Genomic DNA, 12299 nt, shown 5'->3' on the forward strand with positions numbered 1-12299 from the left:
CCCAGCACGGCTCCTGAGAGCAGGGGTGAAGATATGGGGTGTGGTGGGGGGTCTCTGTGAGATAGGGTATATATACCCCCTAAAAGTGAGTCGGCTGATAAGGGGGAATGCGAGATTGTGAGCTTGTGTTCTGTATTCAGCTTTTGCTGCCCTCAGACCCCCTGATTTACACTGCTAAACTCTAGGTGAACTAAACTTGAAGGTGCTGATGAGAAGCAGCTCCAGCACTGCTTCTGCTTTTAATCAGGAACCTCTCAGAGCTAAAATTTTAGAAGATAAGAGAAAGAGGAGGAGAGAAAGGCACAGGGAAAAGCTGGGGGCTATGTACCAGAGATTAAGAATTTTTATTATACTATTATTACTGCAGTTCCTCTCCTGTCAGACCTCTACTTCCTGTGCTGGCATCTTTACATTGGCTCCCCGTTGCTTTTAGGATTCAGTTTAAAATTCTGGTTTTAACATATCAGGCTGTACACGGTGATGGACCAAAATATATTTCTGAGCTTTTAGTGCCATATTCTAGTGCCAGGGCACTGAGGCAGCTAGTCGGGGGCTTTTAGCTGTCCCTAGGACGAGGCAATTATTATTATTATTATTATTATTATTATTATTATTATTATTATTATTATTATTATTTATTTATTTATTTTTTATCATTTTATATGTATAGTATTGCAGGTGAAGCACTTTGTAGCTTTGCTTGGAAAAGTGCTATATAAATAAATACTTACTTCCTTAATTACCTCTAACTCTAATTCTCTTCCCTGCTGAAACTGAGACTTAGTCCAATCATGTTAATCTGAGGAGCTAAAGGCTAAAGCTGCTGTTTCCATGTGGGTCAGCCAGACGTGACTCTTACAGTAACAGTGTTTTTTCTCCAGTTTCTAAGAGGCTTTATTTGAAGGTGTGGGAAACAGTACTCACCGCTCTCTGGCTTCATCTGTAATTTCTCTAAAGAAAGACTTCTACTTTTAATATTTACAGAGTTCGCTGTGTTTCTGTGTCTTTTTCTTGTGATGATTATGAATAGAGAGTGCCGGTGTTGTGAATTATGAATTCAGCACAACACCATAATGCTGCAAAATATACAATTTCTTCCCTTTGTTTGTTTGTTTCTTTTTTTTTCAATACTAAAAGTGCTGTTTTATTTTTTATTTTATTTATTTATTTGTTTTTGTACAATTTTAGCTCATTTAATTACTTAAAAGGACCTGGCCCTTCACAAATTTGTATCCTGGACTTTATATATTATTATTATTTTTTATTATTAGTATTAGTTTCATCTATGAATAAAATAATATTTATTTCTGTTTATTTTTGTAATGCAATTTCTACAAAAAATAAAACAGTAGATAGAAATAGCAGTAATATTTCAGTTTTTGTCAAATAATACATTTATCGTAACAGAATTAGTACCCATTACAGTACCCATAGAGTATTGGTACTAAAAGTAAAATGTCATGGTTTGTTCACAATACTAAAAGTGCTGTTTTTTTTTTTTTTTTTTTTTACAATTTTAGCTTATTTGATTAGTTAAAAGGCCCTGGCCCTTCACAATTTTGTATCCTGGACTTTATATGTTATTATTAGATTTTTATTATTAGTCTTAGTTTCATCTATAAATAAAAAGAATATTTCTATTTATTTCTGTAATGCAATTTCTACAAAAAATTAAAAAAATAAAACAGTAGATAGAAATAGCAATAATGTTTCAGTTTTAGTCAAATAATACATTTATCGGAACAGAATTAGTACCCATTACAGTACCCATAGAGTATTGGGATTAAAAGTAAAATGTCATGCTTTGTTCACAAGTGGTATTTATTGACAGATGGGACTATTTCAGTGGATTAGTGATTGGTGATTGATACGTGTGTGTGTGTGTGGTCTGTGGTTTTTGTTCCTAAATCCCCATCACTTATATGACATGGACAAAAAATCCTTTAATTAAAATTTCTGCTGAATTAATATTTATACTATATATTTCTATTATAAATACTGTAGTGTAATCTGAGGAGCGGTGGATGAGTGTAGGTGTTAATTTCTCTGCTGCTGTGTTTTACTGTAGCTGTAATTCTGTTCTGTCAGGTTAAGCTGTGGTTTAATCCCTCAGCGCAGGGACTCTGAGGACCGGGGTGGAAAGATTGTGGTGATATTGGTCCTCACACTCTCCAGCAATGCTCCCTTAGCAGGTCACTAATATGGAGTGATCTTGCTGCTGGTGAAAGGTGTGAGTCGTGGCCTTTATCACCTCGCCAAATCTCCTGATTCCCTGCATGTCTTCTAATAATAAACCGCGCTGTGGTTCCAGTGAACGAGATCCTCTACTGATGCCAAAGAATGACATTCATTCCTGTCAGGAGCGAGTAAATCACGGCCTGACGCTGCGGACCCTCCTTTAATCCTGGAGCAAGGGAATGTGTCATTTTATCAGAGTGTGGAAACATCTTTAGATCAAAGATGAAAGCTTACTGATGACTGATTTTGTCATAAAACAATTTTACTAAAATATTGTTGTAAAATCTAATACCCCCAGTGAGGAAATGCTGATCCCAGGACAGATTATATGAGTTTTGGTGTTTGGTGGATTGAAAATTATGTCATGTAATAATCAATATACAGTTCTGGGAAAAAAAGAAAATAAGAAACACTTAAAAATGATGAGTTTCTTTGATTTTACCAAATTAAAAACCTCTGGAATATAATCAAGAGGAAGATTGATGATCACAAGCATCAAACCAAGCTGAACTGCTTGAATTTCTGCACCAGAAGTAAAGGCATAAAGTTATCCAAAATCAGTTTGTAAGACTGGTGGAGGAGAACATGATGCCAAGATGCATGAAAACTGTGATTAAAAAAAAAACAGGGTTATTCCACCAAATACTGATTATTTCTGAACTCTTAAAACTTAAAAACTGTATGAATATGAACTTGTTTTCTTTGCATTATTTGGAGTCTAAAAAGCTCTGCATGGATAATACTACTAATAAGAATGATAATAATAATAGTAGTATTAGTAATAAACAGAAGCAAACAATAATACATAGTAAATGATGTATACAAGATGTTTATTGGCCTACTTATCAAGTCACGCAATTTAGCAATGGGCAAATTCCTTCAGAAATCTGACACCAAGCAATATATAGATTTTATTAATATGACATGTATTAAAATAAATGGAAATCCCTGTTTAAACACTCTATATAATGGTCACATAGTCCAGTGAGTTTTTTTTAAATATTTGTCTCATATATTTAAGATGTGTATCATGATATACAAACATGTATGTGTAACATTTCGTCGCTGTCCTGTGAAAAACACTTATCTCCATTTTTGTCGATTTTTAGTTTACTACATAATTTGAACAGATAAACTGTCCCTTACACTGTGCCAAAATTTCTTCATGAACAGACCAATAGAAACTCTTCAAAACGACCTGAAATAAACCCTTTTTACATTGACTTCCATTGAAAATTCACAAGGTTTTTTTCTCTCTCCTGTAAATTTGCTGTTTTGGAGATAAGTGTAATTTAATGTCTGGAAACAAATAGTTAAAAATGGATTTAAAAATAATAATGGAATGTTTTACATGTTTTTTTAAGAGCAGAATGATGTAATATTATGTATAATATATTTACAATGTAAAAAGAAATAAAAAAAAAACACACTGAATGAGATATGGTGTGTCCAAACTTTTGACTGCTAAATATACTGCTACACATTTATATCCAGCCAGAAACAATCAGTAAAATAAAGTCAACAGAAACAGACTGAGGAACATCAATATAAAATGTATATTTTGATTAAACAAAACAGAAATATTGTATCAATTAATTCATAAATCTCTTAGCATAATTGTATTCTATTTTTAGATTAATAATATTATTCTATTAGCTTGACATTCATTTAAATTCATTCCTTTAAATCCAAATACACTGTGTTAATACATGAATTGATAATAATAATAATAATAATAATAATAATAATAATAATAATAATAATAATAATAATAATAATAATAATAATAACAATAATAATAATAATTATGTGTAATTTAAGCAGTGCTGCTGGTTCAGTGTGTTTATCTCACTCTGCTGTAACTGATTGTGTGCAGATGGTGAGAGTTGTGTGTAAATGTCTAAAGATCCACTTTCTTCCATTGTTCGGCTTGTTTTTAGAAGATAAACTCTCTTCAGGCGGTAAAACTGTCAGCTAATTTGTCAAGAACTCCACCCCCGACCGTCAACACGAGCGTATATCCCTGTTACACAACCACATCACACCTTACTGCCAAACACTGCATTATCTCCCTCCTATAAATCACTTTTAATCATATATATTACAGCAGTAACATAAACACACAGAGGAGAAGAGGAAAAATATAAATATATTACAAATAACTTAATCTTAGGTATTTAGAAAATATATTTATATTTCTCTGTTTATGCTATCTTCATTTTTTACAGTGTGTGTATTAATAAATGTGTAACATTTATTTAATTTTATCACAAATACAAATAACATAGTTAGAATGTATTGTATAGTAAAATGTGTATTGTAAAACAACTTGATATAGATATAACAAATTAAAAGTGTGCTTTTGTGCTTTTGCACAAACTATATTACCACAAAAAATCTGACCTGGAGCAAAATCCCCAGAATTGTAACTTAAAAGAGTTTTTTGAGCATTTCTGAGTTTTTTTTTTTAATTAATTAATTTATTTTCAAATGTTTCCATAATAAATTGGAGAGCTGCTTGAATATAATGACATAATATATTTTTTGCATTAAAAACTTGGAAAGCTGCTGTTTATTTTATAGACTATATATTATATATCCTCTTGAGACCCTACGTCCTCATAAGTGGACATTCAATTGCTGCTTCTCTGCACCATGATAATAAATTATTATAATATTTCTTTAAACTCTTGACCCTTTGGCCTCATATAGAGATACTACCCATAGCAACTAGTGTTCACATAACAACATTATACTCAACTGATTAAAAAAAAAGATGGTGGGAATCCCACTCAAAAGTTTTTACAGCCAGTCCAGGCAGATAAATGGTCCAGGTAACAATTCTCATTGAATTTTATTTTTGAATGTAGTTAATTCTACTTTTTTTTTTATTCTATGTTTTACTACTGTCCCCATATAAGGACATTGTTTTGTTTTTTTGCAAAAACAATTTCCTGTACAAAGACAAAGTTTAGTTTTTTATACATGGTAGGCCCTGCCAATCTTAAATAGCTAGGATAAATTTAAAATACACACTAAGCAAAAGTCTGGGTCTCAGGAGGATGTATGCTTCATTGAGTTTTCTAATATTTGTCTCATATATTTTAGCTGTATATCATGATATACAACCGTGTACATTATTATTATTAATAATAATAAAAAAGAAATAATAATAATAATAATAATAATAATAATAATAATAATAATAATAATAATAATAATAATAATAATAATAATAATAATAATAATAGCTTGTAGCAATTAAATGCAAACAAATGAAATGAAACACAAATAAATTAAATGTATAAATAATATTTAAAAATCATTTAAAAATTACATGCTTTGCAGCTGTAAAGTTACTTGGCTAAACTATAGTTGTCTTGAGGTCTTGAACTACTGTTAAAAACACCAGAACAGGTGAGTAGAATTATGTAGTGTTATGTATATTAAATTTATAATGTAAAAAGAAAAGAAAAACACACTGATATGGAGATGTGGTGTGTCCAAACCTTTGACTACTACTGTATACTGCTACACATTTATATCCACCCAGAAACAATCAGTAAAATTCTACAGACTACAAAAACAGACTGAGGAACATCAACATAACATTTAGATTTTTAATTCATAAATCTATTTACAATTCATAAACATATGTTCAGATTAATAATATTATATAAATAAATAAATACATTAATTAATTAATTAATTAATTAATAGTGCAGTCTCTGTGTTTGTAAATAGAGCATGCACAAATTGTAACACATTGTAAGGATTTTGTTGTCGGGTCAGCCTCCACATCATGAGTTTCATCAGCGTCTGAGTTTTAGAGCAGAGTGTGAAGCTCAGTCTGACTGATGAGTGTTTACAGTGCCGGAGCTTCTGTATCCAAAACACTGAACACTGACGACTCTGACTGAGTCTGACCTTCAGCCTGGATCTCTCCCTTAACTAAATATATTTAAACTATTCCCATTCATTACTCTGCAGGTAGAAGTATAGATACTAGGGTTTAACCCTTTGAACTCTAGCCTGTTTTGGTGTTTTTGTTCTTCATTTTTGTCAGTTCCTCTTTCAGGTCTTATAACACAGTAATTATATCAGACAGTCACACGCCCTGATCTCTTTTACTCCAGAAGCCATACGGCTGCTCAAAAATATAATCATTTAAAATGTAAAAGGAAGCAGAATTGTTATATTTTTCTGGAACTGATCATGTTTTAGTCAAAAATTTACAGAGCACCTGACTTTAAATATATTCACACCTAAGATATCTTTTCAAAAATGGTTAGATTAGCGTGTTTATGAGTTAAAAGCATTAGAATATTGATGATATACAGTTCATTACATGGCTTATTAATTATTACTTTGATCAAATACATGGAGAAACAGCATCAGGCGGATTTATTTTTCTTGATAATCAATAATCACACCTCTAGGATACATGTAGATACTAAAATCCTGACACTCAGAGCAGCCTATGCCTTTCAGTATTTTAATCAGGACACACAAAGAAAACTACAATATATACAAAAATGTAAACTTTTTAGTTTACATAAATAAAAATGTTTTGTGCAAAATAACTACTAGTAAAAATGTGCAAGTAAAATAAAAACTATATAAAGTAGTGCGCACACCATACCTAGCTTTAGTTTGAGTAAAGCAGGTAGTTTCACACTTTTTCTGTGGACACTTTTGAGTCTTTATTTACCGATATTATTTGGGTTGAAACATCATATAAATATGTTTGAAGCACTAAAGGTAAATAATATTGGTTGAGAAGGAGATCTCACTTTTTTTAGGTGTTTTTTCTAAGGGATAAATACTTCTGTAGAAGTTGAAGAAGTATCAACTCAAGCTGATTTTTACTCTTTAAGTAAGAGTACTGTAAAAGTACCTTGAAACTACTTAAAGTATAAAAGTAAAAGTAATGTAAGGGGAAAAAATAAAACCATTAAGAACAAATGCTTAGGCCACGCCCACAGAGTCCTATAGTGCACTGCCCCCCTCTCCAAAACACATTTTTCTAAAAGCCGTAATGACTATAATGTTAAAATATTAAAATGTTAATGTTGATAATATAATTTGGGATGCACTAGGCTGTTCCCTAGTGTTTCAGCTGCATATATGCTGATTGTAAATGAATGTATTTTAGTAGAATGTACATATATTAAAGTTAAAGCTTAGTTGGACTGGAGTTTGTCAAGTTCTCTTGAGTCTCTGCACAGATCATCTTCATACTAGACTACATACGTCTGCTATGTTCTTGCTGGAGTGTGTGTGTAGGGGGAGATTGATATGATATATAATTATACTTCTCTACATCCAATCAGATTCACTCTATCTGGATGGAGCGATTTATCTGGATAGGGGTTTTATTGAACGATGAGAAGCCGGAAGGAAAAAGAGCTGCAATGAAATAGGAGAAATGAGGCTATTTTTATTAAAAAGTAATTAGTAGAAAGTTTAGATAATTGTGTGAAAATGTAAAAATAATTACTACGGTAAAGTATAGATAACCTACATTTCAGCTCATTTTTTTCCATTTACACGCTTAAATTAAACGTTTTACGCTCCATATAACTAGTTCTGATATGATTTATACAATTCAGTGTTTAAATACAAGAGCTGATATTGTAGTTTCTCGATTTTAAACTTTAAATATTTACAGTAAAAAAGAAAAGACCAATGAACTGCCATTTTTTTTTACTTTTGATTTTTGTATAATTATTTTAATAACTGGGTTTGGGCTCTTATAATTTAGATTGATATAATTAAAACCTGTTGTTATTATTTATGTTCAAGAGGTGTTTCAATTAACAATAAAAAAGTAAAAAAATCTTTCGATCCATGTACTATTATAGTTACATTTGATAAGATATTTCTGATACACATTACATACTTTTTTTAGCTTTAATATACTATTTTGTAGTTTGACTAATATGATTTTATTGTTTTATTTATTGCCTTCATGAAAATGTTTTAAAATAGAAATTTCAGGGTTTTTTTTTTTAAGTAAACAATATATATATATATATACATATATATATATATATATATATATATATATATATATGTATATATATATATAGGAGAGAGTATAATTTGGAATAAAGCAAAATAGACATTTATTATTTTAGCTAAAAAATATAAAGTAAGTCAAGTAATTATAAAAGTCAGTTCTGAACACAACGACTTAAAACATTCAGAACACTCAGTAACAGTAAATTAAAATGTAGGCGGACCTGTCGCCTTTAAAAATCCACTCAGCCTGTTGGTAAAATTCCCTAAACTCAGCTGATGATGCATCACTGGTTTCGGATGGAACAGGTCCAGCTCAGAGAGAGCTGTACACCAATAGTGATGTGGCACCAGGATTAATTACCAACAAAACCTTTATTCAGAGGTGCAGCGTGGTCTAAATCCACCCTTAATAAAAACATTGATACTGCAGAGTAATACTGTAATCATATGAGTAAAAGCAGAAAGAAAGGAGCTTAAAAACTACGGAAGTACTGCATGACACACATGTGTGTGTGTGTGTGTGGGGGGGGGGGGTGCAAGCGCTGGGAGCACCTTTAGGAGTGGACTGTTGTCAGGGTTTTAATCAGTCAGTGGAGCTCCTGTTTTTTCCACCATCAAAATATATAGAAACACACCAGAAATTTACCTGAACACACCTCAATTCCAGACCACCACACCCATCAGTGTAGATTTATTCCCAAACTATGACACTATTTTAACAGCGCAGGGGCAAGGCAAGGCTGTTGATGGGGTGTAAGATAGGGCCCAATGTTTTACATGCACAGTAAAATCCATAATGTAAAAACACAGTGTAAACATGTTTTAACTCTCTGTGAGTTTCTCTAACAACCCTCAGTGATAAACAACTCACAGAGTGTGTGTTATTATTCAGAGTTAGTAAAATTAAACTCTAACAGGCTCCGTCTCTTAATTCTGCTGTGTGTGTGTGTGTGTGTGTGTGTGGTTAAGCTTAGTTGTGGTGGTTCCCCTGATGGAGTGTTTTATTCACCCTCTTGGTGTTGGGTTGGATAGTGGATAAGGGTCTCCATCCAAGAGTTATTGTGTTATGAGAAATCCACTGCTTTTTTGTCAGTTTTTGATGGTGTCTCTTGTTATAAATAAAGCTTAGATGGTATAAAAAGGTAATTTATTCTAACATTTTATAATGTTTTATAGATACTCTGGTGTATTAGTTTTTTGGGTAAAAGTCACACAAACATACACAAAAATAAGTTCAAACCAACTTAAAAAAAATATCAACAATTGTTTTTTTTACAACCCTACAGTTTTACAACCCTACAGTAATATATGATTCCATATGGTGTTGAATTAACTCTTGTAGTAAAGTTATTTTAACACTATAGTGAGTGGGACCATATGTTATCTGGGACAGTGTCAAATTAAGCTCTTACAGAGTAAATTTGACACTGTCAATTTTGCTGTGTGGACAATGTTCAATCAATCAATCAATCAATCAACCTTTATAAGAAATAAAATAATAAGAAATAAAATAGTAAAAAATAATTAGAAAAAAATAAGTACTGATTTTAAATTAACATTTAATAAATATATATATGTAAAACAGAAAATTCTAAAATACTTAAAAAAACAAAGTTGACACATAAAAAGTAAAAAATAAAATAAAATATAAAGTAAGTAAATAGATAATAGTAAAAGTAAAGTAAAATGTTAAAAAATGATAAGAAGTGATTAAATGAATAACAGAACTTAGAACAAGAATGAAAATGTAAAACATTAAAATAAAATAAAAATATTGCGTGAGTGGTCCAGCAGTCTAAAGCGCTGCCACTATGAGCGGGAGGTCACAGGTTCGAACCCCCGCTCATGCAGCTTTGCCATCAAGCTGCAAATTGGGAGTAAATGGGGAAAAATCAGAAATAAAATTATAAAATAAAAATAAATAAATAAATAAATAAATAAAAATAAATAAAGAAAGAAATAAAAGTAATAATAAATAAACAAAAATAAATACAATAAATTAAAAAAGATAAACTAATAAAAAAGTCATTTAAAATATGAATATGAATATTTTTGCATATTGTAAAATGACTAGAGTGTTGAACATTTTTTTAGATAAAATTTTAGATTTCCTCTCATATTTAATTAAATAGAAAAAAGGTGTACATTAAAAACTATCAGAAAAGAAATCACTCTTTGTAGCACTACAAGTACTACTAGGTGTGTTCATGCCATTATAAGGTTGTTCAGACTTTTAGAAGTAACAGCTGGTAAACACTGCCCCCTTACAATATACATCTGTAACAACACATACTGTAATTTACCACTGATCTCATGGGCCAAACTAGCAGTCCTCAAAAAGTGATCAAACAGCATTAGGATATTAAACCAAATTAAACAAGACTAATTCCAAAGATAAACTGTGGATCAGTGTGCATCATTGTTTAAGCCTAATTTCTGCATGTCACAAAATCCCTGAAGGTCCAGAATATAATATCTACAGGGGTTGGACAATGAAACTGAAACACCTGTTATTTAGTGTGGGAGGTTTCATGGCTAAATTAGAGCAGCCTGGTGGTCATTCTTCATTAATTGCACATTGAACCAGTAAGAGCAGAGTATAAAGGTTCAATTAGCAGGGTGAGAGCACAGTTCTGCTCAAAACATTGCAATGCACACAACATTATGGGTGACATACCAGAGTTCAAAAGAGGACAAATTGTTGGTGCACGTCTTGCTGGAGCATCTGTGACCAAGACAGCAAGTCTTTGTGATGTATCAAGAGCCACGGTATCCAGGGTAATGTCAGCATACCAACAAGAAGGACCAACCACATCCAACAGGATTAACTGTGGACGCTGTAAGAGGAAGCTGTCTGAAAGGGATGTTCGGGTGCTAACCTGGATTGTATCCGAAAAACATGAAACCACGGCTGATCAAATCACGGCAGAATTCAATGTGCACCTCAACTCTCCTGTTTCCACCAGAACTGTCCATTGTGCTCCAAAATCAGGTGTTTCCGTTTCATTGTCCAACCCCTGTAGTTTGAAATGCAAATATATTTTGGCCCAGGAACATGCCACACTTCTGAGAGTGTATTTGCATGGATATCTGCGCTGCCTACTGTTCACTAACAAGCTGGAAACAATGATAAGTCAATCTTCTTCTGCTTATCAGGAGTTACACTGTCACACCAAGAGACCCGAACATCTATTTTTAACCATATCTAAGAAAAGCATGGAGCTTTCAGACCTGTTCTGGAAGTGTTCAAGCAACTTCTTTATTTATTTAGAATAAGGACACACTGTGTGATACTATATCTGATCACTGTATTTATTATGTAAGGGCAGTATTGTTGAATATTTTTGCAAATGATGAAACTGAGAGAAGACTTTTTATTCATACACACATTTCTATGAATGTCATGTCTATTAGGCTATATAAACATACTCATAAGATATTATAATGCATTCATAAGGCATTATAAACATGGTTACAAATAGTAAAAATGTATAACACAATATAACCATGTTTATTATGTATTATGAATTGTGATTTTAATGCATTTAATTCCATCAGTTGTGCTTGTAATACTTGTAAAACTTTACACATATGGATAATAACATATATAAATTATCATGCATCTGGCATTATTCATTCCCATAATGGACATTTGTCACTTTATAATACATTCTAAAGTGATATAAGCTATCATAATAGTGTAATTAAAGTGTAATTAATGAATGGTTAAAAGTGGTTGATTTTAGCATGCTTTGTAAAGGCAGCTTTGTTAAGGTTCTTGATATTGGCATATATGTTATAAAGACAACTTATAAAGAAGGTGCATTATAATCACAGTTAATAATGCATAATACATATGGCTATAACATGTTATACATTTTTTTTTTTAAATGTATAACCATGTTTATATGGATGCTTTATGGATGCATTATAATGTGTTATGATTATGTTTATGGAGTCTAATAGGGATTCATAGAGATATTCATAGAAAGTGTTTATCACAGTAAATATTTGACTACTTAAGGAGGCATTGCTGC

This window comes from Astyanax mexicanus, chromosome 5 (assembly GCF_023375975.1).
Source record: "Astyanax mexicanus isolate ESR-SI-001 chromosome 5, AstMex3_surface, whole genome shotgun sequence".
Classification (NCBI taxonomy): domain Eukaryota; kingdom Metazoa; phylum Chordata; class Actinopteri; order Characiformes; family Acestrorhamphidae; genus Astyanax; species Astyanax mexicanus.